At 35.3% G+C, this 27,592-nt stretch overlaps 1 protein-coding gene across 1 annotated transcript in view; it reads left to right on the top strand.

Annotated features, from left to right (window-relative positions):
• rdgC (retinal degeneration C) overlaps nt 1-27,592 on the top strand; it is an 857,557-nt gene that overhangs the window by 486,999 nt on the left and 342,966 nt on the right. The window lies entirely within an intron of this gene.

Genomic DNA, 27,592 nt, shown 5'->3' with positions numbered 1-27,592 from the left:
ATAACTACCAAGTGAACATGATTACACCTTACAAAGTAACTGTTGCTCACAGGAATTGCGTTACCCAAATCGGTATAAATGGGTTACCTACTGTCAATGGTTCCTTCAGTTCATTACGCGTATCGAAGACATTATGCCAACTACATGATTTACGACGAAGCATGGTTTCATTTATCTGGTTTGTGCATTCTCAGAACATGCACAGGTGGACATCAGAGGATCGACAGTAGTTAATTGAGATACCGCTCCATGCCCTCAAAACTGGAGTGTGGTGTGTTGTGGGATCCAATAATGGGATCCATTTTTTTTTCGAAAGAACAGTAAACACAGCTCGTTATATGGGCATTTTTAATGAACTTGTTCAACAACTGGACGACTTAGAACTGAACCACATAATAGACTTCTCTTGAAAGTATGGCCGATCAGCAGTCACTTTGGTTTATCGGATCATTTGAAAGAATGTGTGGTCCAGAGGACTCCTCATATTACGTCACCAGATACTTCCTTTGTAGTTATCTGAAGGATCGTGTGCCAAAGGGATTACCCATGAACACTTGAACACTTGCAAGCTAACATCACAAGAGAAATTACAAATATCAGCCAGAACACATTACGGGTTACTGCAGCGAGCATGGAGCTACAGATTCGACTGTGCCTAATGGAAGATGTAGGTCATTTCCAATAACTACTTTAAAGGTAAGTGATTACCAATCTTCCTGCGTCATTTGCATCCTTTCTGCAATGTTCATCCCGCCTGCGTCATTTGCAACAAAATGTATTAAAATTGGACATGTTTTACAGAGTTATGAGCGAATGAAATCCACCCTTCTAAACAATACTCGAATAATATGCCATTTTGACAATTTTCTGGTTACCACATTGCTTGTATGCTCGGAAAATACCACAACGAATGATGCATAAACTTTTCATCTTTTCTGCGTCATTTGCAACAAATTACATTAAAGTTGGACAATTTTTACAGATATTATTACAGAATGAAATCCATGTGTTCTAAAAAAAATAGTCACCCTGTATATTAAGTACTGTCTATAGCAAGTAGAAAAATGTATTATGACCACGTAGTGCAAACCATACGTTTCTATGTCAACTGGTTGCCAGGATACAGACTTTTAATTGTTTCCATATAAAGTAATTGACAAAATCTTTAAAATACGTTGCCTCCCATAACTGCTAGTAGAATTTGATTCAAGCTTTTATCTAATATTTCCCTCACAAGATAGTAAATAAAACAACCTACTAACACTTCTTGGGCTCTCTCTGCCTGGAGATGCATAGGTAGCAGCATTTTTTAAACAAACATTTTCAAACGTATAATATAATACAAATAATATAAATAATGAAAATAGAAGATCCCATTTCTTTCAAAAAACAATTTCAAAACAAACATTTCTTTATTAGATATAGGCAATATGATTTCTTTTTCTTCGTATTCCATGCTTGGCTTTCATCACCAATTTCCCCCACTCAACATATGAACTCATGATTGCTGAACAAACGCGCAGCGAACTAAGTGGTACCATAAATTATGCTACTCAAAACAAGACTTTACTTCGATACATGGACAGCTGATACAATCAAGTAGAACCCTCATTCCAATTATTTTCTTAATAAATAAAAGTTGTATTGTGTTTTCAAGAGCTATAAAAAATATATTTAAAAATAGTTGTTTCTTTTTAAAAAGTGGTTCCAAGAATTATATTTAGAGTTTTTATGCACATACATAAGGTAAAAAAGAAATTCGGACCAGAGGAAGAAAAGCAGAAACTAAATTTCCAAAAATATAAAAGCAGAGGTTTAAGAATTCATTTCGTTTTTTGTGATTTATCTCTAATGCACCAAGGAAGTGTTCAAGGAGGAAGGCCTCTCTTAACCAACGAGCAAACTAAGCTCGCAACAGAAAGACTGAGAATGATGCTTTGCACAACACATAGAAAAATCAGAAGATTAACAAAGTTTGCAACCTGTTAGAATATATTGTAAACCGAGGCTACACTGAGGAAACTCCGTTCTCCGCGACAGCGGAATATTATACAAATCCTCTTGTTTACTACAGAAATCAGTATGGAGCATACGTTATCCGTATGCTACGGTACATAGGTACTGCTCTTAGATGTTACATCATGCCGTTGCAGGATGTCTGACATCTAACAGTTTTCCGTATATCACATGCATATACTTATGTTACCTTCGTCAGCTATATGTTATATACGTCCATTTGTATGTGATATCCTATATTCTTTCATACGGAAAGTACATACAGATAAAACACTTATATAGAAAGTATTATAAAGCATGCGTTTTCAGTTATACATCTGCTGTACGTTAAATCCAAAAACTACAGGAATTACGCACGTAACCTACCTTTTTAAGTACGACACGTACACTTGTTTTCTCTGTGTAACACAGTGACAAAATACATACTGTCATAGGCGATGTTAATAGCAGAATGAAGTAGACGTCGAGCTTTTAGCAGTTCTAATGGAATATTTAAAATGTAATTAATGTAGTTCATATTTATATTTCCAGCATGAACGGTGTATACTTTAAATTTTATTGGAGTAACATTTCTAACATTATGAAAATGCTGTCAATTAATTTGCCTAGGTGGAGAGAGAGAATGTGAAGGGAAAGGGAAGTCCGCAATCCGGAAACGCTGTGCTAAATCTCGCATACCCTTTGGCTACTGCTCACATTGCTTCTCGTCTAAAACGAGCTTAGCTGTAAATGTGCTTCGTTTGAGCTGTATATGGTTTAATTAAATATGAAGATGGAATGCACGCCATCAAATGTATTTAAGCTATGGTTGTTGTGGTTATATAGGCATACCATATCGATAATGGAAATTAACGAGATGAATTTCATAGGCTTACGCTTGAAAGACATTACTTAATTAACTCTGCATATTTATCTTGTATAACTACATATGCATTTTGTTTGACATGTAATGTAGAAACGCGAAATAATATTACGTGTGCCAGACACCATGTATATTTTTGTATTTTATCTTATAACAGCCATTAACAACTAAATATAAATAAAAAATACAACATTATTGACTTCACAGGTAACATATGCTGACCGTAGACTTATGTTACGAGGGGGAATCCGAAAATGTTTCCCCAGGCGACTGCGGACAGAGGTGGTGATGCAAGACTAAAACTAGCATGCGACATTAAAGATCAGACGTACAACGATCTTGTATATCTGACATCTGTGAATTACTTTCATTTCTAATTGTAGCTATTTCGGGCAACAACGGTGCTTAAATGTGCACAATATGTTATGAAGAAGGAGAAAAATGTAGAATATATGTTGACATACATTGATATTCATGTAATGGTAGTGACTATAACTAGAAATAGTTGTTTGTTTCATATTGCTATGACAACAGAAAGATTATTAATGAAATTTTGAAAATAAAAAGTTAATTGTTCTAAATATTTGACGAGCCTAATTTCCAAGGTATGCAAATGTTAGTTTTTGCAATTAAGTGTAAAAATTAAGGTACTGAATCGTGTTGACTTATCTAGTGATTCGAATTGTGGGCAATATATGCAACAAAAGGAATCGTAAATAACGTTACAGACGTAACCTTAATTTTTTCACACAAGTACCACGTACAGTGAGACATTTGTCATACCGGATTATAAGCTTCACAAACCCTTCCAGGAAAAATTCAGGGCTCTCCATACGTAAGAAGCGTCAAACAGCTTCTGTGACTTCACCACTGCCTCCAAAGCGCCTGCTGCCGACAGTTCTTCACCACCTCCGTTTTCGTCTCTAGTGCCCGTATACGTCCTTCCAGATCTCGGTGTGTCCAACACTTTCTGCAACCCCTCACTGAATTGACGACACAATTTCCACATCACTTGTTTCGGCATCACATCAGGCTTATAGATTTCCAGGAGGCGGTTTTGGATTTCTGCTCACGATACGCCACGTGCTCATTCATAGCGGACTACTCCTCGCACTTCTTCATTTCACCACGACGTCAAAACAAGGCTTCTGTCCATACCTTCCAGGCTCAGACTGAATGAGTCATATCTGTTTTGCGCAGGCGCTGCGACGGCGCTATCTGCAAGATCGCGGGCGAATGATACCCACTCTTGTGTGAGTGTGTTGGGCGTGCAACCGTTGTCTTTCCCCACTCCCTTCCCCATTGCTATACGCTTTCCTGGGGAAAACGAGAGAGGAAACATTTTCGGACTCTCCCTCGTATTAATAATTGCATATCTATCATAACTCTTTCTTCTGATTATTAACCAGAATAGATATGAACTCTAAAATACCTGACCAACTTATTAATCATTACTTTTCGCCTAAAAATTACGCTGAGCATATTAAATTGAAATTCCATATACTTCAACCGTGAAATGAATCCAAGCTTCAAACGACTTTGTATTTAGGATAAATATGACAAAATATTTACAGCACTGTGGTACAGCAGAATTTTGTTTCCAAAGTTACCAACAATCAATATGAACAATTGTACGAATAAATAAACTTTGCTCAGGACAGTAAAAAGTATCACAGTATCAAACCTAGAAGTTTAATTTTGGTCCAGTAGTCACCTTCTAGAGGATGTTTGCTGCCATCTAATGGCACAGTGTGTAACTTCAATAGTACAAATTAGGATATGAATAGCTACCGTTAAAATCACTGTTACCCATAAAATGTTAAGGAATTGACTCCAAAACAAACTCTGGTTACACAATTGCCTTAGCTATCTAATGTAACAAATAGAATTTAAAAGTTCGCTTCCGTTCCAGAGTTATCGTGTGGAATAATGAAGAGACGTAACTCACCATAATCCGTTAGCATCTTAATGGATTGATTGTCTCTACTAATGAACTGGGCCCAGATAATGGTTCTAGCAATTCACTGCAAAAGTAAAATTCAAAAAATTCGCTTTCATATCAGAATTATAATGTGGACTAACGGACAGGTGCAACTCACCGTTATCTATAAACACCCAAATCGATTGTCTCTATTAACGAACTAGGCCGGGGTAATCGCTCTGGCTATTCATTGTAAAAGCAGAATTCAAACATTCGCTTACATTCCAGAATAATCGTATTTACTAACGGACGGACATAAGTCACCGTTATCCGTTAACATCTTAATGGTTTGTCTCTATTGACTAGCCAGGCCGAGACAATCACTCTAGCTATCTATAATAACAAATAGAACTCAAAAGTTCGCTTTTCGTCAAGAGTTATCGTGTGGACTAACGGAGGACATAAATCACCGTTACCTGCAACGATGTTAACGGAGACCTAACTAACTTTGTGTGAGTAAACCAAGTTCGAATCCCAGTGATGGTGATTGGAGCATGAATAATTATTCCAGTCTTATTTTAAGTAGTATTTTAACATCTTAGACAGCCCACGTGCTCAAAATGGACGTTGAAGTCTAACCAATCAGTAAATGGTCTTTTCCTTGAATATGTAACAAGTGATATAAAGTTTCTATTTGTAGTTTTGTGTTTCATGTATATTTCTCTAAAAATAAATAAATCTTTAATATTATTAATAAAATAATGTTTGTTTGTCTGCCATCACATTTTCACATACAAATGAGTCAGTTAGGGCCACATAGTTTTGCACACAAATATATCTTCACCAGATTTATTTGCCTACGAAGCCGGTTCTTCACTTTTCGGCTTGAGGTGTGATTGGTGGAGGGTGCCATCATTTATCCAATTTTCCGTTTCTAAGACCACCAATAATACATATATGCAACCAATAATACATATTTCAATACATTACAGGTGATGATAGAAGTTGAGTTGGGTTGATTTTGAATTTAACGTCCAGTTCGGCAGCGAGGCTATATGAGACGAGGACCGATTGATTAACGTGGATTCCGAGCCACATGAGCTCCCACCGGGAATTGAACCCGGATCTCCCACGCCAGTGATGATAGAATTGTTACTTTTCATGATATGGTAGCCTATGCGCCTTGGCGTAGGAGACCCAGGTTTGACTCCCAGCGGCAACTCAAGTGTTTCATGTCCTCCGTTAAGCTATAGGTCCAGGCCCAGCCTCGTTGCTGAAAGGAACGCTAAAGTCCAATTCACCACCACTGATATCCGTCGTCCTGGATTTATTATTGTCTCTTTCTAATCATATATTCTGTCCTCCTTCTAATCTCTCCCAAGGCAATTTGGAAAGAGATAACTCTAATTGATAATAATGCACTGGTAATTGAAATTACATAGGGCTTAGGAAGTGGTTATCACTAGAGCCTAGAACACAGCCTCTACTGATAACTTTACTAACACTCTGACCATGGCAATTGCTTGTAGGTCTGCAACACAAAGAACTTCTGGTTATTTGAATAGAATACGTGCCTTCAGCGTGGGAGACGCGGGTTCAAATTCTCAGTGAAAGCTCATGTGGTTCGGATCTTCGTCTCATATAGCCTCAACGCTGAAAGGCTGTGGCAGATCTAGCCCTGGGCCGGGGGGGCCTAGGAGTCCCCAGTTTTGAGTGACAAAAATAATTGAAGCTGTTGTTTATATGTTTCTGAATGTTTATAGTAAACTCATGATATATCTGTCATAGCTTTGGTTCTAGTTACCACTCAGTTTTTACCTTCTAGGTCCGCCACTGTTGAAAGGAAAGCTAAACTTTACGTCAACCAATCGATCACGCAGTAAATCACATGGATAGATAAATAATATTATTAATATAGACCAGTGGTGAATTTAAGAGGGGAATTCCGGGCTTAAGCCCCCCGAAATTCTATTTACTATTTTAAAGTAAATGAAATATGTTGCATAATTTTCATATTTCCAAGAATAAAGTTTGCAGTCCCCCCGAAACAAAATCGTAAATACGCCACTGTTATAGACTTAAAACTGTTGACAGAAAAGAAATCAAGAACAGAAATGAGCCTAAAGCCTTTTTAAACAAATAAAGATACAGTTACTGTATATCGCGAGCAAGTGAATAAATAGTTAGAAAAAGAATATTCAATGTTTCGGGCGAAGTATTATAGTGTAGAAAATGAAAACAGTGATTTTATAAAAGAAAGATAAAAAATATCTGTGAAAGATCTGAAGAAGAATGCGGGAAAAGTAAAGAATTTCGATAGCAGAAACGGAAATACTAAATAGAAATTTTGGAAACAGTGGGAACAAGATTAAAAGTATTGGTAACACTTAAAAGAGAAACAGAAACTGTGCAGAACACCGTGTGAGAACAAACTGTTTTGTTAGTATGAGATAGGAGGTGCAATAGGAGATAAAACGGAAACGTATACTCGAGTGTTCTGAATCATTAAGATGACAATTCTCAGGCGACACCCATTGGAGGAGAGAGACGTTCGAGTCTCTCTGAAGAGTACGAGTTTTATAACTGTCCCAGATGTTTCTGTGTTCATGTCCTTATTAAATATAGTAGTCATAAAAAATATAAGGAAAGGGAAATAGGAATATTTTATTCAGTGGTAGACCACCCTCCAATAGTGCATATGGTCCTTCATTTGAACCTATTCCATGTGATTTTGTGGTGAACAACATTGTGTTTGTAGATTTCTTCTGAGTTATCCCGTTTCCTCCTACATTCATAATCCATCAGTTCCTTAAGTTAGTTACACTATCCCCTACCCCCCCCCAAAAAAAAAAAACATTTCTCCTATTTTTGAAGAAAAAAGTTGAGATTCTTATACCCATTTGAGAGCTGGATTGCAATATGTGTTTAGTTTCTCTGCATCAGGGATAGTGTTAGAATCATCGTCATCATTATCATAGGTATTCTGCCATTATTATCAGGTAACTTAAAAGTTGTCATACACCACAGTCTTCAGTTACCCTCTTCGTCTTTATGTACTAAGTTTTTGTTTTAATATCGTCCAGCAACTGCAGCCTCTCTCAGTCCTCATCCTTTTCCCTATTAGCACGTCCTTCTTCATACAGTTTCTTCTCACCCAATTCCGCAACCAGTTTCTCTTTTTATTTCTAATAACATTTAAAATTGTTCTTTTCTCCCCCACTATTTATAACATCTCCTAATTAGTAAACGCTCGCTTCAGCTTGTTCTTTTCATTCTTCTCTACACTCGTATTTCGAAAGCCTGTCTATTTTCATCTCTTTTACGTAATGTCCATGTTTCTGCCCCAAAGAATAGAACACCCGACATGGAACATTTTATGAGTCTTTTTCTTAACTTATTATTCAAGAACCCACAAAACAGGCTTTGCTTACTATTTTTAATTTAATATTATTCAGAACTTTCATTTATGTGAACATTTTAATGTAATTCTAGACATCGTGTTCATACAGAAATACTGTAGATAAACTGATTAAAATTCAACAAAAAGCTATAACGTTTCGAGAGTAACAGAAGGTAATATATGATACAGTGTCCAACACTGCCATAACATATAGTGAGACAGAATGGACATCTGACACCTCTCATTTGACTCCCACACCGTTCGGGTGAGGCCCACCTCAAAATTTTCTTACTGCATTTGAAAGGATATGAACATGAATGTTTAAAAGAAGCATAGGAGAGGTTTACTGTATTCCAAAAGCAACATTAAAAATATTTTAAATGAAACCAGCACGTAACAATTATCCACTTTCGTAAAATATTGTATCTACTATTTGGGTCCCCATAAATATTTAAATACTATGTATTTCTTAAGGCTTTAAGTTGTGTCAAATATTATTCCATAAATATCACTTGTAAATGGAATTGGTCAACCATATAATTTCCAAAAGAAGTGAATATAATTTAAGGTGATCCTGCCTTATAATGTGAAAAATAATGGATTTTCCCAAGATAAGGCATAAATTTAATCTATGGACTAATTTGGTAAAGCGCCATCTGTGGTCCCTAAAAGTAATGAAATTGTTTATTAAAGTTTTACATTCCAGGAAGGGTAAACTTCATATTTTTCTATCGAAGGCCAAGTTCATATTTTTCTGTGGGAGCCAAAATTAATTATTATCCCTCAAGAAAAGATCCAAGTTATGGTGCACGTATTCATATGCGTATATAATTTTCAAGGATTATTCTAATATAATATTCATAACGAATAGCCAACATTTTAATGCAATGAAATTTTTTTAGTTTAACGTCCCGTAGTTATGCCCTTTAGATAAAGGATACGGATGATTCATCGGAATTATTTTTTTTTCCTAAAAGTTTTAAGTGATTTACCGAACGTTCCTCAGTAACTTAATTTCCTTAGTTATCACCTACTTTCTTATCATTAACATTTAAGAACAGGGACAAGAGCACAGAAACATCGAGGATAGTTAAAATTCCAAAGGCTCTCAAACCGGAAATCGAACCTGGGACCACGTATTATCATATCTGTTACAAAAGAAAATGCACGTTCTTCGCCAGATATTATCTTTTGCACCTTGCTATGAGAATGAAATCGGTATACATATGTACCTTTCTACCACCCCGCGATTGAATTAAATGTTTTTCAAGTTTTAAAGGCCCGATTCCTTACAAAATCTTACTCTGAGAAAAAAAAAATAATTCCGATGAATCATCCGATGAAGAAACCTAACAATGAAACCATTTATAGAACTCTAATACTTCATTAAATAGCTGCTCCTTCGACGAAAAGAAAAAATTGTACTATGAAGATTCGAAAATAGATAAGTTGATTGGTAGGAAAGAACGTTACCCACTACTCCGCATACCCACGTGCAGCATTCCCGCTATAAACTTTAAACATCTAAATGATGTTTATGTTTCTCTTGTGTTGAACTTACCATATAACATTTTTCTTTGTTTTTTCCTGCTTAGTACACTTTATCTGTTACGTATTGTGTAAATAACGTTGGCAAACTTATTATATTATTTTACCAAGATCCACAGCTTTAAGATTTTAATAACATCAATTATATTATTAAACGAATTGCTTTCCTCATATTTCTCATTGCTTCAAAGGACAAAAGATAATATCCGGCGAAAAGCACGCATTTTCTTATGACAGATAATACACCAAAGGCGGTAGACACTACTCAACGGAAACGGCACTCTAGACCAGCGAAGAGGGCTAGACAAAATTTGAAAATAGCTTTCGTACTAAGTGTACCTTTCGTCCCGAATTATATAATCCAGAAATACTCTGCTAATATTATGCACGCCAATATTCCTTCTTATCGTTCCTCCACGGTAGCTGCGTCGTTATGAATTCTTTGTCCCATATATGACTACATAATTGTCCCATATATGACTACAATTTTCTCAAAAGAAGTGAAGATTTGAATTCCTGATATGTAGCTTAATTTCAAGGGCATATGTATGATAACTCGATTCATAAATTCCTTTTATTTATTTGGATAAACGATTCTACGTACTTCCAAGGAAGTTTTGTATTACTTTGTACAAATGGAAGTTTTCTTATTGTAAATTTAAGGAAAACATCCCACACTATGTGAACAGTAATATCAACCACTAAAAAAGCATAAATATTTTAAGAGCAATGTTACCAAATCTTTCAAAAAGTTCACTATATTTGTCTGCAGATATTGTTATCCACATGTTCAAATTATACTTTCTGAAATTACTGGAATTACTGAAAATTACTGCAAAACTATTATGCACATTAGACTAAGGGATACGATGATTAAAGCAAATGAATGATGATGGAAAAATTGGTAGAATGAGAAAATGGGAGGTAACGGGAATACCCGCCAAGAAAACTCACGGGCACGATGTTGTCCACCACAAACTTACATGGCCAGGGATCGATCCAAGGATCTCAGACACCAGAGTAAAGTGCTCTACCACTCTGCCACCGTGCCCCTAAGATGATTTTAAAATTGAACTTACAGCTGTAGATTTCTAATTATCCATTAATACGTATTATCGATATGTTGAACTTAAAATTACCGGAGTTAGTAGAAAAAATATTCCAGACAGCAAACTTCTGATTTCAAATTTGATTTTACTGACCTATATTCCTTTAGACTAATTTTCATTTCATTAATTGAATCCTTGTAACATTGTAATTATTCGCTAATCATCCGTCTCTTTTAGTCTACAGAGCATGATCATACAATGTAATATTGAAAGATCTCATTTATCATTTTATTTGTGAACTTTATCCTACAAAATTTTGCTAAATAATATATGGTAATTTAAACTCAATCTGAAAGTTGACAACCTGCATTTCTTGAGTGGTGAAGAACTTGCGGCAAAGGCAGATGATGATAAAGAAGACATAATGAAGACTAGAGGAAGAAAAGGGAAGAGAATAGTATTATAGATAAGAGATTCTACGTTAATTACTTTTTGTAGGTGAAAGACGATAAAAGCGTAAAAGATAAAAAAAGGAACAAGAGGTTGAATTTTCCGATTACACCAAAATTATTCAGAACAGTGTGCGACATCTTGTCCTCGACAAAGATTCAAAGGAAGAATAGATATAAGGATCCAGTGAAGAGACGAGAGATCACTAAAAGTATTGAAGATAAAGCACATCTCATCTGCACTTCCTTTGAGAGTTCAGCGTTAGAGGTCGTTTCTAGAAAAATATAGGAGGAGAAAATCATTATTAATTGCTCAGATCAAAAGATAGTTGTCCTGGAAAAAGTATCTTCAATAGTAGAAGGATACACTTAAGACATGTAAAACATCCATTGATTTATACTACTTAAAAAAATCGTTTGTAGATGAAATTAATTCCACTACGTATATTAATAATTGTATGAGTGCTCTATAGTTATGAAGTCGAAACTTTTCAAAATCCAATTTTCCTTCTTTCTGTAATATATATATATATATATATATATATATATATATATATATATATATATATATATATATATATATATATATATATATATATATATATGTGTGTGTGTGTGTGTGTGTATGTGTGTGTGTGTGTCCTATAGAGAATTATGTTTAAAATTGACAGAAGATACCTCTTATACAGTATTTTAATGATTTCACGAATTGTATTATATTGTATGTTCGAGTGAAACTTGACTATGCTGTTCCACGCCTATTCTGTCCTGTGTCCTCTATTCTCTATGACTACTGGTCCATAACTTTAATCAGCTACCACTATAATCAAATTAGCGTACTGATATCATTTATACCCTCTTCTTTATGGTACTCGTGAAATAAGATAGTATTTCAAATGATACAAGTCGCATCGTCATCGGGTCGGGCACATCAAAAGATGAAAAAATGAGAACATTAGACAGTCTCTTGATGTTCTGAAACGGTTCATAAAATTTTCAGTTTTTCTTAACCTTTATAGTAAATAAAATAATGTATAATTCATGTCTCAGGGATAATTACATTTACTAGGTGAGCTTTCGAAATTCAATGTAAGAACCAGGCGGCAAAACCCTTGTATCGACGTACTTTTCGAGAATTAATAAACAAAGATCTACTAGGTGATTCAGAACAATACATTGTATCATTGAAAATATTCCAGACGAGAGAAAGCAAATGTTAATTTTTGTTAGTTTCTAAAATGAAATATGACGAATGATAGTGTTCCGTTTTGGCCAAAGCCTTGATGTCCTGAATAGAAAATAAAATGTGTTCATATATCACTACAGACTTTATCATTGCCTTCTAGAGATGTATCTTTTTGTTAAGATCGTTTACTTTATAGCTGTAGAATTTATTCAAGGTCAATATAGTTCGAACAGCTTTAAATTTTGCCTCTTTACTGTGAACGTGAGATCAATACATTTTTTTAAAGAAAGATTTCATTTCAATCTTAAAATATAAATGAGTTTCAGGTAATTATATTTCATCTCTTGTCAACATTTCATATGTACCAAGAGATTTAGAGGCAAGGAGGCTCAGTGGTTATAAAATATGGTTAAAATTGAAAAAAAGCTCTAGTGGCTCATCTCTCGTGCTAGTGGTTCCTGGTTCGGTCCCAGGCTAGCTAATTAACAGTGTGGTTGTTAAAATTGCGTCAGTAAATTTCATCGAAGTTCTCCCGTTTCCTCCCATGTTCTCATTCCACCACTTCCTCTAATTTCGGCTTTTATTAATCGCTCGTTTTCTTTAGCCTACAGTGTATAAACGTAACGTTAAACTAGAATTTAATTTATCAAGAGATATTAATAGATTATTTGATGAGCTAAGTGCAAAAAAAGAATGTAATTCAATCATAATTATGACGAGATTTCTAACATTTCTTTTTTCATTTTTGAAGAAAATAAAGCAGGATGTATTAGATCCATTTCATATCAAGCTTTAGTATTGTAGGTCCTGAATGTAATAATTTAAAACAGGATCTTATCTTCTACATAGATTACAATATTCTATAATTATTATAATTTGATACATTTCATATATACATACATAAGTTACGTATGTATTTATACATATTAATGTTTCCAGTTTTAACTTATGGTTGTTTTTACTGACTTTTATTTTCTAGTTTCTGTCCATGACGTTTTATTTAAATAATTAAAATTCGTTTTGCACATATACATACATACATATGGGTGGGTGTGTGTATGTGATATTACACACTCTCTTTATGTTCAACAACGGTTTAATATAATGTTCAGTTTTTCTTAACCATTATATTAAATGTAATTATCCTGAGACATGAATTATACATCATTTTATTTACTCATACATATATTGTAGCTTAGAAACAGGTTGTTCTGCATGGTTTATGGTTCTTTATTTTTAGTTTCCTTTTCGCTAATGTGTTTTCTCCATTTTTCACTATTCTTTGTTTCTTTCCACAAATACGCTTTTCTCACTATTTGGGCTTTTCTTTCTTTCTTTCTTTCTTTCTTTATTTTCCGTAGGAGATGAAATCTGTTTTAAATATATTTTACTGAACTTTTATAGACCTAAGTGGAAAAAATAGAACAAGTTACTACTATTGGATACCTGTGTAGTATTATTACTGATGATATGAAGTGCGAAAGTGAAAGGAAACAACGATAGAAGTGGCGAAAGAAGCCTTAAGAAGAAAGAAAATACTATTTTGTGGGACCTTGAATAAAGAGAGGAGAAAAAGACTATAAAATGCTTCGTGTGGAGAATTGTACTGTATGGGACAGAAATTTGGATACTATGCAAAAGTGATGGAAAATGACTGGAAGCTTTCGAAATATGGGTGTAAAAAAGAATGGAGAGAATTAGCTGCATCGAACGGAGAACGAATGAGAGGATGTCAGAAATGGTGAAGGAGAAAAGGACAATTTTGGATATTATTGAAAAGAGAAAGAGGAACTGGTTGGGATATTGACTAAGTATAAACTTAGTGAGGGACGTGCTAGAGAGAGTAGCGACAGGAAGGAAAGGGATGGCGGCAAAGGAGGCTACAATTGATGGACAGTATCAAAACAGTAGCTGAAGATCGTGGAACATGAAAGTTTGTCAGTTAAAACAAAGGACTAACAATAAAGGCAGAATACCTATGATAATCATCTAAGTCATGAAACTTGTTTTATTTTAATTTACTCCGATTTACACCATCACCACATATTCACTCATTGTGCCAACACAAGTAAGTGACTCATAACCACATTGCTCCAGAATTGCAAGACCATGGATACGGAGATTCCTCACTCCAATATTGAGACCACTTCACACTTCACTTTCACACATTTTGTGTTTTTCTTTTGTAATTTGAATTTTCCTTGTGTTGTTGCTTGCTTTTATTGTTTCGGACTACTAGGGGAAGCTTGAAGGATAGGGGAAGGACTACTTTTGATTAGTTTATCTTTCCTTTATGTATCAATCCCTCATTATGAGTGATATTGTTGAACTTAAGATATTCCGTTTTTCATAAGTATTTTTATATCCAATTTCATTTATTGCAACATTTTATTTGTATGGGGCGTGTCCCGATATGTAATTTATTAAACCTTCATGTGGATTACTGTACTTAGTTGTTATTTTTCCTTGATGTTTCTGGATTAATTCAATTGTACTTCTCCCCTTGACCTCTCTTTCCCACTTTTGCTGCCAATTTATTACTCAAGCACCTATATATTATTATTATTATTATTATTATTATTCTTATTATTATTATTATTATTATTATTATTATTTTTATTATTATTATTATTATTATTATTATTATTATTATTATTATTATTATTATTATTATTTCTTATTTGAAATGGAAGAGTTAAGGCATAACCTTTTCTTCCACTGAACCATTTACATTTTTCTTTTGCAGTCGGATCTCATAATAGAGTTTTCTTAGAACGAGAATAAAAATTATATACACTTAGGCACGTTAAAGAGTTACAGACATACTGAACAATACAGAAAATAAAACATGAAAAGTGAAAATGAAACTTATTACATATAAAATAAACACTAAAATAAACAAGCGACAATGCTGAAGACATGTTAAACTATACAAGGAGAGAGAAACAAAGAAATCAATCTTGATTATATAATAAAATACATTCCTTTGATTGCCTATGTATAGATAAAATGATGCATATACTTAAATGATTGTGTATAATATATACGTTCATACACATGTATCAGAAGGGAATAGACAAGAAAATAAGAAGAAATAGAAAGAGAGAGGGAAAAAAGGAAAACGAATGACTGCATGGTAACGCAAGGAATAGTTTCGTAACAACTTTTTTTTTTTTTTTGTTTTTTATTTACTGAAGATTTTCATTAGAAAGATATTCTTTAAGCCGACGTTTAAAAGTCAACACTGAACCAGAGTTTCTGATGCCTACAGTGGTGTCATTCAAAGCTTTGGTGGCAAATAATGTGAAAGATTCATGTTTACGATTTTGTCAATTATTTATTGTTACTCGAATCTGATTTATCTTTTTTGAACCAATATTTTGCCACTTTCTAGGCTGACTGGGATGATGTTGACAGTCGTGTAATTACAGATAATGCTGGTGTTGACATTGTTCTGTAAGCTCCAGTTAATCATGGAATTACGATACGCTGAACTGCATCCATTATTTCCTGAAGTTTTTTTTATAGTTTATTCAGTGTTCCCAAACACTGGCATCCAGTGGCGTATTTAGGGGGGGGCTTCCGGGCTTAAGCCCCCCCCCGAAATCTTACTTACTATAGTAAAGTATATGAAATATCTTGCAGAATTTTCACATTTTCAGGCAAATCCCCCCCCCCCGAAAGTTAGCAAAGCCCCTCCCGAAACAAAATCGTAAATACGCCACTGCTGGCATCATATCCTAATATTAAGTTAAAAATTGCATTTTTGGATGTTATTATTACTTATCTCGGAATATTAAATTATTTTGAGCAATGTTTAAAATTTTATTGGCAATGTTCTTATGTTGTGAAAGTTATCATTTTGGTACGTAAATTAAAATTTCTCTTTTCGTCCATAATCATTCCAAGATAATTAAATTCTTCTACTCTTATTATCGTATTTCATAATAGGATTTCCCTGTATTTTTTCCAAACCGTAACATAGGTTTCCTTTTGCTTACAGATAATTGAAATTTCTTTTTCTCACATCAATCTATTAGGGTTTCCATTACTTTATTTGTCGACTAAAAGCAGAGAATTCGTGTTACTATTCGGTTCGAATTCTCTTGTCGTCGCGAATTCTGTCGAGGAATTTGAAGCTTACAATATATAAAACTGTAATCATGCCTGTTGTTCTGTATGATTGCGAAACGTGGTCGGTTACTCTGGGGGAAGAACATAGACTGAAAATATTAGAGAACAACATCCTGAGACGAATATTCGGACCGAAGAGGAACGGGAATGAGGAATGGCAGAAACTTCATAACGAGGAACTACATAATTTATACGGTTTATCCAACATTGTTAGGGTCGTCAAGTCTAGGAGGCTTAGGTGGGCAGGTCATGTAGCTAGAATGGAAGAAAGTAGGAATGTTTTCAAAGTCTTGTCTGGAAGACCAATCGGAAAACGACCATCAGGAAGACCTAGGCGGAGATGCGAGGACAATATTAAGATGGATCTCGCAGAAATAGGAATACAAAGTAGAAACTAGATCCAATAGGCTAAGGATAGAAGTCAGTGGAGAGCTTTTGTGAACGCGGCATTGAACCTCCGGGTTCCATAGGCCACAGAGTTAGTTTAGTTAGTTATTACTTTATTTGATTTTATTTCTATTGTCTATTAGTTGCTCCTCTTATTATTGTAATATCATCCACATAGCCAACGATGTCACTAGCTTCTTCCTTATTATTTATCAGTTTCAGGCTGGAATCAATAGCATTGTCCCAAAAAAAGATGAACATGCATACGGATTCCTGTGGATATCCTTTGCTCATCTCCTTAGTAAAATCTCTGCAATAGTGTTCTCACTGTACTATTTTGTCATAATTTTCAAAAGAGATCTCGAAAAAGTTAATTTTATTATTATAGTGTCAATTAGTGCTGGCTAACACACATTATCGAAAGCTTCCTCTATGTCAATGAATATTGATATTGTATATTTATGCTGTCCTCTGTCATTATCGATTAAAATAGGGAATTGCATCTTCCGTTGAATTGTGTTTCTAAATCCGATTAAATTATACCCTGTTCTATCTCGGCTCGAAATTTATTAATGTCACTTACTATTATTTTTTCGAAAATCTTTCCTATTGTATTTAAGAGGCAAGTTATTCTATAATATTTTATTTGCGTTTATCCTTATTCTCCCTTTTAATAATAAAATTGTTGAAGTTATTGGGAAATTTTTTTTGACATGCAAACTCTCTCGTTTGCCTGTACATTTCATTTTTAATTTGATCTGGGCCGAGTGTGTTTTATTTTAGTTTTTTGATGATTGCTTCCACTTCCTCGTTCGTTGTTTTATTTAAATGTTATTCGTTCAAGTTTGGAATATTGTCAAATATTTGAAATCTTGGCGTAAATCTTTGTGATATTCAATTTCGTTCTTCACTTTGTCATCTACCAGGAAACTAATGTAGTACAATCTCAGCCTTTTCCCTACCACACTTTCGCAATCGTTCCGTCCTACTTTTTAATGGTTGAAAATTGCACGGATAGCCAATCTTTTCTGTAACGATTTTATAAGGTAGTTCCCATGAGTTAGTCTGTAAATTACCTTTTACAAACATATTCATGAGTTTTGTTTTGTTTAAATTAATACGTCATTATATTGCTTTTTGTTATTTCGGTATTTTTCTAGTCGTCTTAACCTTATTATTTGATTTGGAGAATGTTGGTAGCTTCTTCTTGTGGTTCTCATTATTCTGCACAGTGTTTGTAGGTGTTGGTTCTAAAAAGGGCGTTTTAAAAGGAATATTTATGTTTGTTTTCACTTTGTAAATTTTGAGAGTCTTCCTTGTTTCATTTTCCAATTTTTCCGCAATTTAATTAAAATAGTCTAATTTATTGATGTTTGGGGGCGCGGTGGCTCAGTGGTAGAGCATTTACCTCCGATGCTTGGGGTCCCTCGTTCGATCCCAGCTCGCGCTGTGTGGACTTTGTGGTAGACAAACACCGTGCTCGTGGGTTTTCTCGGGTTCTCCCGTTTCCTTCCACTTTCTTCATTCCACCATTTTACTTATCGCTCATCATCACCTTCTCCTTTAGCCTAACCGGCATAACCATGGAACGTAAAACTTAAAGATTTCATTTCATTTCATTTATTGATGTTTGGTAGATGCAGGTTGTTCATTAATGTAATTCAATTTATTTTATGTACATTATTATATTTATTTGTATTCAGAATTGTGTCTGATTCTTTATTGTGAATATAATTACATTGCGGTCGCTTCTTGTTGCTCTGTCGAGGCCCATTCAGTTTTTAATATCGATATTTACAGCAATATTATCTTTAAGTGTTGCTCCATACTGAATACTGAATAAGCAGTCGCGGACAGACGACAAGGAGTGGTCCTCCAGCTTGGGGTTTGGGTAAGGCTAACAACTCATTCTGTAAAAACTGACACTTGCTCAGAAACATTCACAAAGCCTCGCACAAGCACTGATAACTTAGCACGATCTCAGCAAAAGAAAATGGACACGATATTTGGAACATGGAATATTAGAAGTCTTTATAGAGCAGGCGCGTTAAAATCCGTAACGAGTGAGTTAGAGAAATACAGGATGGATCTAGTAGGGGTTCAGGAAGTTAGGTGAAAAAGAAATGGATCTGTGAATTCCGGAAGGTTTACGTTCTTTTAGGGGAAGGAAATAAAAATCATCAATTAGGAACAGGGTGATCACCAATAAAATGAACAAATAATGAACAAAAAAAGAAAAAAACACCAATTAGGAATTATTTACAAACGAATATTACCAGCAATTAAGCGGGTTGAATTTGTTACTGACAGACTTTCTTTTATTACTCTTAAGGGTCGGTGGTGTGATATTATTGTTTTAAATGAACATGCCCGAACAGAAGATAAGGATGACGATATAAAAGACAGTTTTTACGAAGAAGTGGGACGGATATTTGACCAACTCTCACGATACCGTATGAAAATTCTAATAGGGGATTTCAATGCGAAGGTAGGACAAAGAGGATATATTCAAACCGATTATAAGAAATGAAAGTCTTCATAAGGAAAGTAATGAAAACAGTGTTAGACTAGTGAACTTTGCAACATCCAAAAACCTAATCGTGAAGAGTACAAAATTACGACATCGCGACGTTAATAAATACACTTGGACGTCACTAGACGGAAAAACACATCATCAAATTGATCACTTTTAAGTAGATGGAAGAAGGCAATCTAGCATAATTGATGTCCGGTCATTTAGAGAGGCTGATTGTGACACTGACCACTACCTGGTAGCAGCGATAATACGAGAGAGATTATCGTTTGATAAAGGAAATATTTAATGTCCGAAAACGCAGAGATTTAATTTAAAGAAATTAGAAGAGAGGAATACCAGATTGAAGTTTCGAATAGATTCTCGGCTTTAGAAGATTCGGAGTAAACTAGTGTTCAAGATATCTGGATTGAAATTAGAGACAGCATTAAAAGTTTAGCAAAAGAATAATTGGGACACGTGAAAATACGTAGAAACAAACTATAGTTCGACCAGGAATGCATTAAGCTAGCAGAGAAGATGAAACAGCAACATTACGTTGGCTACAAAATCGGAATGAAATAACTACACAAAATTTCGTAGACATAAAACAGGAAACATCCAAATCTTTTAGAACAAAGAAACGCAATTTTTTGAAAGGTAAAATTAATTAACTTGAAAATAATAGTAAAAATAAAACATTCGGGACATGTATAAGGTGATCCACGAATATAAGAAAGGTTATCAACCTCGTATTAAAGAAAACTGATGGAACAGCTGATACGGGTAGCATCAAATAGATGGAAAGATTTCTTTGATGATTTGCTGAACACGCAGCCAAAAACTAACTACGCCCAAGAAAAGGAAATACACAGCTCGGAATCGTATATTCCAGAACCCAACTGAATAGAAGTAGAAATCGCTATAAAGAAATTAAAGAAACACAAATCTCCGGGTGTAGACCGAAATTCTGGCTGAGTTAAATTTAGCTGGAGGGAAAAAAATTGTGGAACAAGATACACAAACTCATTTTCCTTATCTGAAACAAGGAAGAATTGCCACAAGAGTGGAAAAAATCAATCATTGTTCCAACTCACAAGAAAGGTGACAAAACTGACTGTAATAATTATCTAGGCATTTCTCTTCTGTCAACATCCTATAAAATCCTTTCAAATATTCTATTAGCAATATTGAGTCGATACGTAGATGAAGTTATTGGAGATTATCAGTGCGGGTTTAGACGAAATCGATCAATTATCGACCAAATATTTACCATTCGAAAAGTACTCAAAAAGAAGTGGGAATACAATACCCCGGTACATCAACTATTTATTGATTTTAGAAAAACGTACGACTCGGTTAGGAGAGAAACATTATACAACGTTCTTACAGAACTTGGAATACCGAGAAAGTTAATTAGATTAATTATGATATGTCTAAATGAATCCCAAAGTAAAGTCTGGTAGGAACATTTTTATCTACGAGCTTTTACGTCGAAAATGGCCTGAAACAAAATGCGTTGTCATAATCATTATTCAACTTTGTTCTGGAATACGCTATAAGGAAAATCAAAGATAGGAACCAGGGCCTAGAGTTGAACGATATTCAACAGTTTATGGCATTTGTTGATGATGTAACTTTAATAGGGGATGATAGGAGGACAATAGAAAGAAATACAGAGATCTTATTAAACGCTTGCAGGGACATGGGTTTAGAAGCAAATGCAGAGAAAACTAAATACATGGAAGTGCATCGGGACCTTAATACGGCAAATTATGGATGCGATAAAATATTAAATAATACTTTTGATAAAGTGGATACTTTCAATTACCTAGGATCAACATTAATAGACTAAAATCATATTCACGAAGAAATTAAATGTCGACTAAAAACAGGGAATTCGTGTTATTATTCAGTTCAAAATCCCTTGTCATCGCGAATTCTTTCTAGGAAGTTGAAGCTTAAAATATATAAAATGATAATCATGCTTGTTGTTCTGTATGGTTGCGAAACATGGTCGCTTACTCTGAGGAAGGAACATAGACTGAAAGTATTTGAGAACAAGATACTGAGACGAATATTCGGACCAGGGCCGCCCACAGGGGGGATGTATGGCGCAAGCTGCGCCATTGAGAAAAATTTTGGGGGGGATTTTACTCTACTTTGGAACTAGCAATTTTACTGTCGGAATAGCATTAAAACACGATTTTGAGAAGCTAATTTTCAAAAATTTTCCGGGGTGAACCCCCGTACCCCCTGCTTCGATACTCGATGAATGAAGTACCGCGCAAGTAGCCGTATGAAAGGACAGGTTGGTTCGTTTTAAGAGAGAAGGGCCGCCCACAGGAGGGATGAATGGCGGAAGTTGTGCCATCGAGAAAAAAATTGGGGGGAATAAAAAAATTGGGAAAGAATTTTACTCTAATGTCGAATAAGTAATTTTGCTGTCGTCAGAATAACATTGGAACACGATGCGATTTTTTTTTTAAATCTCGAGAATGAATCCCCCTACCCCCTGCTTAGAAACTCTATGAATGAAGTACCGCGCAAGTTGCTATATGAAAGGATGGCGCCAAGTTCTGGTGAACAACAGTTACAAACACTCAAGGAATCACTTTCAAATTTAGGTTTGAAACTTGCCTATGTTGTCTGTTGAAAATTATAAAGTAGTTTGACATAATTGTGAGCTAGTGGTAACCATAAAGACAACAGCCAAGTTTCAAATCTAAATTTGAAGTGAGCCAGTGAGTGTTTGTAACTGTTGTCCACCAGAACTTGGCGTCTATTTTTGTGATTTCAATTCTTTTTAAGGCCACTCGTACTTGGCTCTTTTACAGGAATGTTTTTTGTTGGATATCACTTCTTTTTGTAGGTTAATTTCGAGGATAACCTTTTCTTTTGGTATCAAACTCAATAACTTGTAACTTGCGTCTTACTTTTCATGTACAAGGGAATTATATCAATATTTTGTGAAGAAAAAATAATACTACTAATTGTAAAAAAAGAATACCTGTGCCATACACAGTGTGTAGAAGTTTTTATACCCTTCAATATCCTTATAGAACATATTTAGTGTTGTACACTACCAAGACTACTAATAAAAGTAATGCCATTTTTATAATTACTACTGCCCCTACTACTACTACAAGCATTCTATAATACTACTACAGGAAATAAAAACAACAACAAAAATAACAATTACTAGTACTATAAAAACTACTGCTACACTGGGCAATTGTCTTTTAGAGGTCTTGAGTTTTGAGGAGGGAAGAGATTATTAGTTTTGGGGGGGAGTGCGCCATCAGCTTTGGCGGGGATGGGCACCCCTGATTCGGACCAAAGAGGAACGAGAATGGGGAATGGCCGAAACGTCATAACGTGGAACTACATAATTTATACGGTTTACCAAACATTGTTAGGGTCATCAAGTCTAGGAGGCTTAGGTGGGCAGGTCATATAGCTCGGATGGAAGAAAATAGAAATTCTTTCAGTCTTGAATGGAAGACCAATCGGGAAGATCAATCGGACCAATCGTATATATATCCAGGGTGTTTCGAAACAACACCGACAACGTTTAAGAGGTGATTCCTGACACCAAGATAAGACAAAAAGTATAGACCTACCTGGATGCACAAATGCTTCCTTTCGGAGCTATAGGGTGCACAAAACATTAAAAAATGAACTTTAAATACTCATAGCTCCGAAACTATGGGACCTACTGTAGACGGGACAAGACTTCGCTTAAGAACTAGTATGTGTCCTATCCAAATATCTATGTTTCAGAATCCTGTAGTGATTTTTATAAAGGTAGTTTGTGAGTACTTCCAATTATATGCCCGTAGCCAAACTCCCTCTATAAAAATTGTTGCGTGAGCATCTTAGGATTCTGAATTAGTAAGACTATCCATGGCTTTGGATTGATTATCTTAACAAAAGAAACACTGACCAAAGCTTAATACCCAATTTATTTTAAATTATAATTTGTAACGGTTTCGGATATCTAACATATCCTTCTTCAGACACTATCGACAATAAGACAGACAGATTACTTTGTTTGATATTACTTTGTCGTACTTGTTTATAAATCTAGATACTGCAATCAATATTTCGAAAAAGACTTATCTTTATGGATCATAATTAATGGCCGCCATATTGGATTCATATAACTGGGTTGGGTCAGGCTGCCTTGTGCTCTGGTGAAAATGGGATTTATGAAGAACACATCACAAGAGAATGATTTGTTTCATACAATGCCACATCCATCAGTGATGTATTATTACGGTAAATGAACTCTCGTTCGAAATTTGGGAAAATCAATCGTCTCAACGAGAATCTCTAAATTGTGATAACTTCGTTGTTTATTAACCAATCTGAATGAATTATGAACCAAACGAAAGATAATTTAACACTCTTTAAAAAGTTATACGACATCTTCTTTTTCAATAATCCCAGCCGTTTACTTGTTATTTTAAAAAATATGAGTAAACTCCATCATAAGAAATGCAAAGTTTCAAATTAAATAATTTCTGTAAGGGTTAATTTCAATGTTAGGTAAAAACTTTTGCTAATTTATTAGACCCTATTATCTTGTACATCGTTTAGTTTTTGAATCGTGAAGATTGGACTATTAGTTAAGGAGATATAGGGCTCTAAAACCAACACAATGAATTCGCAGAGGCGGCCATCCTTGATAGCCGCCATATTGGATTCAGGACTCCTGTCGGAATGGGGCCACTTCGATTCCTGCTTAGTTGGATCAGGGGAACAACCTATCCGAGTGGCACCTTTTCAACACAAAGTGCAGGGTTTGGTCATTTTTTTTTTTTTTTTTTTTTTTTTTTTGCGCCTTAAGCTCCCCTACTAATTGGACCTATAATCTCTTTTTTAGGTACTTGGAATTGGAATTAAAACTTGAAATTCGGTATGCTTGTACGTTTTTGTTAGCGTTATCTAACTGAATCATTGGAAATAAAAATTTCCAACCGTAGAGTGGTTTTATGGGGAACTGAAGAATCTTTCCCATGTTATTTATATGGGACGTCTTCTACATCCGAAAGTGTTTAGGCACTTTCGGCTGGATTAGAATGATGAAATTTGGCATGATTGTAGCGTTCTAGGACTAATCGACAGGAAAATTGCCAAAAGTGCATATTTTTAGTTTTAAAGATGTCTAAAGGAGGATGAAGAAATTCCCATGCTATTTCAATGGGCGTTTTCTTGGGATACAAAATCTTATCTTTTATATAGTTGAAATAGGAAGAAACGATAGAATTGTAGATTCAAGGGGTGCGAGACCGTAAGTCTAGCAAAGACAGTGTTTGGGGGCGAAGCTCCCGGATGGGCAGATTCAGGAAACATGAAGAGCAAGTTCACGAAATTCACCATTGACGCAAAGGCCGATAGATAAGAAATGCGAGGCCGCAGGCCGAGGGAACTCGTGAGGTTGGGGGCGGAGCCCCCGGCTAGCCTTAGGCTAGTATATATATATATATATATATATATATATATATATATATATATATATATATAACGATAATTATGCCTGTTTTTCTGTATGGTTGCGAAACATGGTCACATACTCTGAAGGAAGAACATAAACTGAAAATATTTGAGAACAAGATCCTGAGACGAATACTTGGATCCAAGAGAAACGGGAATGGGGAATGGCGGAAGCTTCATAACTAGGAATACATATACGGTTTACCAAACATTGTTAGAGTCATCAAGTCTAGGAGGCTCAGGTGGGCAGGTCATGTAGCCAGGATGGGAGAAAGTAGGAACGTTTTCAATGTCTTAACTGGAAGACCAACCGAAAAACGATCATTAGGAAGACCTAGGCGCAGATGGAAGGACAATATTAAGACGAATCCTGCAGAAATAGGAATACAAAGTAGAAACTGGATCCAGTTAGTTAAGGATAGAAGTCAGAGGAGAGCTTTCGTGTACGCTGCATTGAACCTCTGGATTCCATAGGCCATAGAGTTAGTTATTTGGTCTAGGAATTAATTCGTGCGGTTTTTAATAAAAATTGAAGCTTTATTTCAAAAACAACGTAAATGAATACGTTAACAAAAATATTGTCCATCGCTAGCCACTACTTTCTCCCATCTTTCAGGCAATTTACGGATTCCGTGTCGAAAGAATTCCTCATCTTTTGACGCAATCTAATCAAAGATCCATTTTTCGATATTTTCTGAAGAAGTGAACCGCTGTCCAATCAAATCGTTATTCATGCAATCGATCAAGTAGTAGTCAGACGGAGCAGTGTCTGGTGAATATCGCGGGTGGAGTAACACTTTCCATCCGACATTTTCCAAATAGGTTTTGACCGGTTTTGCGACATGTGGTCGTGCGTTATCATCTTGATAAATAAGTTTATTATGCCTGTTATTCCATTCTGGTCGTTTTCAGGCCAGAGCTTGCTTCAAACGCATTAATTGTTGTCGATAGCGGTGTCCATTAATAGTTTCACCAAGTTTCAGAAGTTCATAGTACACCACACGTTTCAAATCCCACCATATATACAGCATAACCTTTGCACAATGAATATCTCGTTTCGGTTGTGAAGGACCTGGTTCACCTTGCTTCACCCAGGCCTTTTTTCGTTTAGGATTCTCGTAATGAATCCACTTCTCATCACCAGTTACAATTCGATGCAAAAATCCCTTCCTTTTCTGTCTTTGAAGCAGCAATTCGCAAACGGTTTTTCTTCTTTCAACGTCTTTCTTTTCAATTCATGTGAAACCCAATAAGACATCTTTTGAATCATTCCTATGGCTTTGAGACGTTTGGAAACTGTTGTTTGCTCAACTCCAAATGCTTCTGCAAGTTCGTCCTGCGTTTGACACGAATCCTGATCAAGCAATGCTCTCAATTCTTCATCTTCAAATTCTTTTGGCTGTCCAAATTGCTTTTGGTCTTCCAAGCTGAAATCACCACCTTTAAACCGTGCAAACCACTTCTGACACGTTCACTCAGCTAGAGCATGGTCACCAAACACTTCCACTAAAATATGATGACTTGCGGTAGCACTTTTCTTCATGTTAAAGCAATGAAGAATAACTCCCCGCAAAAACACTTTATCAGGCACAAAATGCGCCATTTTCACTTGAAGAAAAAATGTTGTTGTTTCCGCTTCAAGCAACTGACATATACTAAACAAGATGCTCAATGACAGTAGTTTTCAACGCATGTTTGGATCAACGAAACTATGGGACATTGGGACAATAAGCTAGTTACGCCATCTTTTGTAAAACCGCACGAATTAATTCCTAGACCAAATAGTTTGGAGTCAACGTCGGATTATTTACTATGGTTTTCGCGAATTTTGTTGAATGCCATTCTCTTCCTACATACTCACCGTCAATTTCACGACGATATACTAGTGACATCCGCATTAGACTCCAAACGCCTGCCACTCATATATTTGAATTTGAATTGCCAAGTGTGCTGTTTTATAAACTGTTAACAGTATACACGAAACATACAATGTATTAAATTAATATGATAATTGCAAAGACACCTTTAAGTACGAACGCTTTGTCCATATACTTTTGCATTGTTGTTTCAAGACATTTCATGACTGTTTATTTTGTATTTACGTTCTTTGTTAGAGGCTAGGCTATATAAGACGAGATTTACAGTTTTAAAAGGTTACTGTAATGTGTTTGATAATCTCCCACCTGTAATTGAACCGGGGGTTGGTACACCAAAGACATGCACTATTCACTGTACAAATAAGGAGGACAGGAACTGCAAGAAGTTAACCCAATCGCTTAACCAATTGAGGTTAGTGCTCAAGCCCCACTAAAAGTAATGAGTCCGAAATCTATTAAGGGTAATGGTTCCAGTTCCGAAGGAAATTATTGCAAGCGAACTCAAGTGTGTGTGAGTTTCGTTGAGGGAAATGAGCCAATATATGAGCCTATTTGGGGCTATAAATCCCTAGTCTGGGAGATCACGAGAACAAATAACATTAGAGAACACGATTCCAAATGAGTCCGAGCCCCGATGAAAGTAAGAACCCTGAACTCCATTGAAGATTATGACCAGAAGCCCAAACTTAATTGAGCGTTATTCCAAGTAAGTGCAAGTCCTACTGAGGGTAGTTAGCTCAAGTAAATGCATT

The sequence above is a fragment of the Thermobia domestica genome, chromosome 3, assembly GCF_964235325.1.
Source record: "Thermobia domestica chromosome 3, izTheDome1.hap1.1, whole genome shotgun sequence".
In the NCBI taxonomy this organism is placed as follows: domain Eukaryota; kingdom Metazoa; phylum Arthropoda; class Insecta; order Zygentoma; family Lepismatidae; genus Thermobia; species Thermobia domestica.
This window is presented reverse-complemented; position numbering and strand designations above follow the sequence as displayed.